Below are 6,976 nucleotides of genomic sequence, written 5' to 3' on the forward strand. Positions count from 1 at the left end.
AATAAACTGTAAGCAAATTAAAGTAATTATGCTTTATGACTTAAGCTTAATTTATTAAATGTGTCCATTCTGTGGTCATTCGATCAAATATCCGAACTTGATCTTAAAGGTTTCAAATAACATTGAAATCCTGAATATTTTAATTGTATTGGATGGTATTCATTCTGGACACATTAACAGTGTTCTTTGAAACAAGCCAATTGCTTTCGGCTGTTCGTAAATGTGCAACGTAGCCTCTCTCTGACTCCTTTCACCCACAAGATCTAACATTCCATTCAAGCAGAGCTTGAAAACAGTCCCAGTCCCTGCCTCGTTTTCTTAGCAAACATATATGTTTGGGAATTCTGCGCCATGCGAGGAGTGGTTGAAAAAGTCCCATTGAACTTCCAATAAAACAAGTTGAGGAAAACGTTGGTAACAGCGATGTGGAGTAACTTAAAAAAACATGCATGCTATCTTTTTAGGTTGGGGCTTTCAGTCATGTCAGAAAAATGTACAGATGCATTTCCAATGCAAATAAGCCTTGACAACGTGCATGCGGCTGTAAAACAAACAGGTTCCCGGGGCCAAATGTCTTAGTGGTAACCTACATGCCGGCTGCGAGCTCATAAATCAAAACCTTGTCTGTCTCCCATATGTGGCAACCACTTCTTTAAAAATCCGAATGGGAGATATTTTCCGGATGTGTTTAAACATTCCAATGAAACGCATGGCCACCTGAAAGAAAGCTTTATATGAAACTAAGTTGGGAAAGGCGAAGATACTTAAAACTATTAAGGAAGTGCTTCCAACAACCTAGTGCAGAATTATTTTAGACAAAGTTTAAAGTGGGAACATTTTACTAACCAGCAGTGTTAGCTATTGTTTGTTGAAAACATGTTCTGAGTACAAGCAGACAGACTCACTTAAAAAGATTAGGGATGAGTCAAGGGGAAAGCAGGAGGATGAAGAAAGGGAGCAGGAAGGTGAATGGATGACTACGAAAGTGAGGATAAATGGATGAATGAGAGTGAGAGAGGGTGTCTGGATGAATAATTATGAGGATAGATGAATAAGTAGGGATGTTTTCCCCAGAGAGATGAATGGATGATTTTAAAGATGGATGAATTCATGTTTAAGAGCATATGATAGTGCGATGATGCCTGCATGGATAATGGGTAGTGGCAGATGCAAGTCTGAATGAAACCACACCCATATTGGTAATGTGTCATTACGTTATTTTCTAAATTTGATAGAAAGAGTCCCAAATGTCCAAGGTTAGATATAATATGGATTGCTTTGCTCTGCTTGTTTTTGCTTGAATGGCATGTCTGTTTTGACTAAAATAATTTAATGGAACAGAGCATTGCCCCACATTCCACATTGCTGCCTCCCTTTTTTGCTCATCTGTGGAGAGACACACTATCTAGTCATGCTAGATGGCCATGACACAGGAGAAATACTGGCTAGGCTATGATCACATCTTGGCTAGTAACAGGGTAGGGTTCCATGGCTTGTTGCTGGTCACCCTGAAGTAGGTGGTACAGAAGACTCAGAGAAACGTATTGTCGAGGGTCGATACGGTTAGGGTGCTGAATAACAAGACAAGCAGTCATTTTGAATTAGGAGGAATCAATCTGTAATTGTTCTTTTTCTTCTTTTCCCTTACTTCAATCTAGTGTGATGTGGCTCTTTGGTTCGTATATCTTGTAATTTAACATAACTCTGACTGACTATTGTAACTATGTCATGTGGTTATTCTTCTTTTTAATGTGTATCAATGTATCATGGGTCATTTTATTTATATGCAAATATTTCATTTTATGCATTCATGATGCTGATATGAAAAACATCATCACATGTTTGTGTGATTGATGACAGCAATTTTTGTAAAATTGTAGATTGTTTGTTAGCATTGCAGCCCTGGGGACAACCTGGTTGTGAAGGTCGGAACAGTGTTGGCAAACCATTGGCATACTAGTAAAATAACAATTATATAATCAACTGAATTGTCAATCTTTTCTAATATATTAATACTTCGGTTGGCACAACTGGTCTAGTTCACCATTTAAACTTAAAAAAATGTGATTGCAATTCATCGTAATTGTATAACATCTGACAATATCTATAGATGGATAGATATTTGGACATGTCCTATTTACGGCAAACACCCTACCATGCATCCAGGTTTCACTGACCGCTTTCCATCTTAACAACCTTCCATTTGTCTCTGTTAGTGTGTCATAATCACAGACTTTATTAGTCACCTTCCCCTCCCAGGCCCATATAAGGGACACAGAATTGTGATGGCATTGACACCTCTTCAAAATTTCGAAACTATGGATACCACTCCACCACTTCCTAGGAATCAAAAGATAATCAATTATGCTACAGAACCTCCCCTTATCAAAAGTGAAATTATCAGTTGTTTCCGAGTTATATCTGACATTTACAGTTATATGGTCAGTTTCCATACACAAATCCACAGAACTAAAGCATTGTATGTAGTTGCAGGATCAGCCAGAGCTGGTTTAGGGAAATATAGAGCCCTCTACTCTTTATTATGAACAAATAAATTACTCATGCCTAGTCTGAGATTCAGGTCCCCCACAATGAAAGGTATATTGCATCCTAGCTGGTCATGATTATCTATCCTAAATCTTTTAAGCTTTTGAAGCACAGTTACAGATCCTTTCCCAATTTTATTATGATAAAATTGAACCAGGCCAAGAATCTTGTATCCCGAATCATCACTGTCAAGAAAAGGATATTGGCATCCAACTCAGCAGATTGTGTGGTTATGTATCCCAGATTTATCAAACTATAGACAGCCAAGCATCCAGATGACCGTCCTTTAGAGCCAGACCTTACAGCTGGCACATAAAACAAAGTAAAACCATGATGATGGATAGGTTCCATCAACCAGGTCTCCTAGAAGTTAAGGACTATTAAATGATGGGACTTTATTCCCACTAATGTCTTTTTATATGTATCATTACTACTCACTATATTTACCTGCACAACATTCCCTACTCTGTATGTCTACTGCCTGGACTTGCCCCTCTCATTTACTACCCATAAAATATCACCAGACACTTGCACTTCAGAGGCCACAGTTGGCATTTCCTTACCACCCATGACCTATATGGAATCCCTGCCAGGATAGGTGGAGTGCCTTGGATGAATGATTAGAGTTATAGTGATTGAGTCACAGGGAAACATCTTATCTCAATCAACCCATCCCGAGTCCTAAGTAAATTAACACCACATATATTAAGGATGAAATGTGTCACCTTATTCATTAATGAAATGACACCCTCCTCACCCAAAACCCCAAGCTTCAGAACCTTAGCCAATACCAAAACTAGGGTTGCCGCCTTCTGTGGAAGTTCCAAACAGAAATTAGAACTATCTCCTAGTAAATCATTTCTAGCCCCTTCATTCTAGGGGGAAGATCCCCCTTCCTCTTTAGATTTCAACAGCCTTAGCACCACTTCTGCTTAACCTTGTCACTGATTTGGTAAGATCCACAATATCTGTGGTTGTACCAAATGCTTGAAGAGCCAACTGGCTCTTGATATTAATACTAGATCCTTTTTTTCCATTGCTGTCCCTACCCTTTCTCTTGTCTTTTCCCACATCACCTTTGTCTTTATCACATGTGTCTTTATCTTTGCTTGTTGCTTTATTTCCGTTCAAACAGCCAGGTGCCACTTTGTGGGTCCTTTACAATTACCCTAGGTGATTGTGTTAGTAGCAGCCTCTCCCCATAAATATATCCTGTTTGCTTTCTAATCTTAACAGAGCCTCATGGATGTTCAGTACTTGATTTTCCATAATCACCAACCCTTTTTTTCCAAAGGTATATTCAGGAGATGTTCCCTTCACATTTTATCTTTTAGTATGATTATCACTAGAGCTGTGGACAGCTTACAACTTGTCCTCAATGTGACCATTGCCAGCAACACCTGTTTGTTTTCACCTGGCTGACAGATACGCCCTGCATGCAGTTATGGATCAAACTTGCATTGCACAATACAGGACCACTGTTTATCTCCACCTGATGTATAATTTCCTCCAAATCATCAGGGAGTTCACAAGTACTCACCAGACCCGAACAACTCCACCTCCTAAATGAATATCAGTCAGCGTCCCGCCCAGAGTGTAGCATTGAGACAGCCACCATCCAGGTGGTGGATGCTCTCCAAGTTATGGATGAGGGAGACTCATGCCTCCTCACCCCCATTGACCTCTCGGCTGCATTCGACACCATCAACCACCAAATCCTTCTTTCCATCCTTGCTGACAGGATGAGATTCTTTAGCACTGTCCTGAATTGGTTTACCTCCTACCTTTCTGGCAGACAACAGGCTGTCCAGATGAACTTATTGCGTTCTAACCAACTGGATATTGACTGCCTACATCAAACTAAACCCATCCAAGACTGAATTTGTCCTCCGCGGTCTGCCCACTAAAAAACAACTTGTCCAACAAAGGCTCAATGTTATGCACCTAGAAGGATTTGAGCCACAACTCTCAGGCTCAGCAAAATCCTTACATTTCATGATTGACAGCATCATCTGTCCTTCCAGAAACACAAAGCCAAGAAGGCCCAAAATAGCCTGGCTCAGAATCTCTACCCTTCAGAAAATCAAACCCTTCATCCCGCCGCAGGACTTCCAGACCGTAGTGCAGGTCCCTGTGATCTCGCACATCGATTGGGGAAATACTTTCCTGACAGGGCTCCTAGCTGCTCACTTGGCTCCCCTAAAAGCAGTCTACCATGCTGCAGCACGTCTTATTACAGGCGCACAGACATTTGACCGAATTACCCCCATCCTATGGGAACTACATTGGCTTCCACTCCAAGCCAGGGTACTGTTCAAGACTGCATGTATCATCTAAAAAGCAGTCACGAGTAACACACCAGCATACCTCGTGGCTGATTTCCACATATCTGGGGACACACGCTCCTTGCACAGCAAATCCACCAACTGGGTTGAATCACAACTCGTCTACAAAGAGAGGACCTACAAACAATCCTTCTCTTGTCATGCACCCACCCTCTGGAACTCTATCCCGGTGTCAGCTCGGAATGCCCCCACAATTCCCCAATTTCGCAAATCTCTCAAAACATGGCTCTTTCAACAACACCTGGTCAAGGACTAATTCCCATGTACGCACATACCGACACACAGACCTCACAGTACTGTGCTACTGTTAAAAGATGCCAGCCCAAATACCGACTACCCACACTATGTACAGCCTCTGCAGCTCTCGAGCTAGGTCTGTGCTTTAAACAATAAAATAAAAAGAGTGAGTATAGCTAAACTATTCTCTTTCATCTGCTTCTCACTGGGAGTGAGGGCTTGTTTCCACCCTCCTGGCCATCTGTTGTTCTCCTGCACATGTGGAGTTTGTGCCTGGCTGCTGACCATTGCATTAGGTAGGTGCACTTTCTGTGCATTACTGCACCTCCTGGGGAATTATTGAACCTGAAAAATCGAAATTTGAAAAAAAAGAAGAAAAAGAAAAATAGAGGAAATTTGCATAATATTTTTGGAAAGGACTGTTTTATTTGGCATTTTCATCGTGCAGCCATTTTTTTTAGCTTTTTGCATTGCTATTTTGAAAGCACTAGTTGTTTCCTCCTATTGCTGCTTATTTGACTGTTTTTGGCCCTTTCAAGATGGCCGCCGTGGTTTTCTTTGTTGTGTAGACAGGCTGTTCTGAATCACCTCCCCCTGTGCTGCACTCCCATTGGTTGCTGAGTGTTTTCTTCCATCCAATCAGGGACCGGCAGGCTTCAGCCGGCCCTCTCAGCAAAGGCCCACTTCCAAGGCCCCTGTCTGCTCCCTGTCCACTTCCGGAATGCTAATTGGGGTCCTCCCTGCACCTTAACCACAATGATGCAGCCACCTCTCTCCTCTAAGAAATCCGTACTGCCTTGGCTTTGACACCTCCAGAACTATGGGTTAGTTCCCTCCTTATGGACTCACTTCTACTGCCTTTGACCATCAATGTTCTTTCTGCTTGTTGCTCCCATGTTGTCATCCTGCTGCACAGTGCTTCCTAAAACCCTTTGCCAACATCCGATTCCAAGATTGAAAAAGTCAAATCTTGCTGTTTTTGCTCTGTGCTAAAAAGTCAAATGTTGCCGTTTCTGCTTTGTGCTAAAAAGTCAAATCTTGCTGTTTTTGCTTTGTGCTAAAAAGTCAAATCTTGCTGTTTCTGCTTTGCTCTTAAAAGTCAAATCTTGCTGTTTTTGCTTTGTGCTAAAAAGTCAAATCTTGCGGTTTTTGCTTTGTGCTAAAAAGTCAAATCTTGCTGCCCATTGCAAAATTCTCTGTATTTTGCTTGTATACTGTTTCTTCTCTGTAACTTGCCAGCCCAGTGACCTCACCACTCTCTTTTGTCTCACACCTACCTGCCTTAGCCCCCCCAGTATCTCCATCCTCTCCTTACTTCCACCCCAATGGCACTTTCTGTTTCTCCTATCTTCTCCAACTACTTCTCCATTGACTGTCCTTCTCTTCTCACTAAGTCTGGTAGGAAGAAGTTCAAAAAGGATATCTTGGCCTCTAATCCTGGTCTTCCTATCGCTGACACCTACTACAATGCTTCCGCCAGACAGACCCTTACCGACATCCTCTTTGTCGTTCCTTCACCAGATCTATGGACTCCTCATATAGGCTCTGTGCTCAGCCCTATCTCCTCCTCTCCCATTAATGGTTGCACTCGCTGGGAAGTTCTCATGGCTTCCTTCGACTCATCTAAAGTCATCATTAATGTCTACCTAAATGGCACTGTCATGGTCCAAGGCCCTCAGGCCAATCTCCTCCTCTTAGATAGGCACTTCCCTCGCCTCATCAATTTCCTCTCATCTCCTGCTGTCCCCTCTTCTCCCCCCTTGGCTACCTTGCCCTCTCTCTCCTCCTCCTCCTCCTCCTCCTCTGCCCCTCCTAGGGCTCTTTCTCCTCAGCAGGGCGTACCTCTG

Source organism: Ambystoma mexicanum, chromosome 11, assembly GCF_040938575.1.
Source record: "Ambystoma mexicanum isolate Mex_15411 chromosome 11, UKY_AmexF1_1, whole genome shotgun sequence".
Lineage (NCBI taxonomy): Eukaryota > Metazoa > Chordata > Amphibia > Caudata > Ambystomatidae > Ambystoma > Ambystoma mexicanum.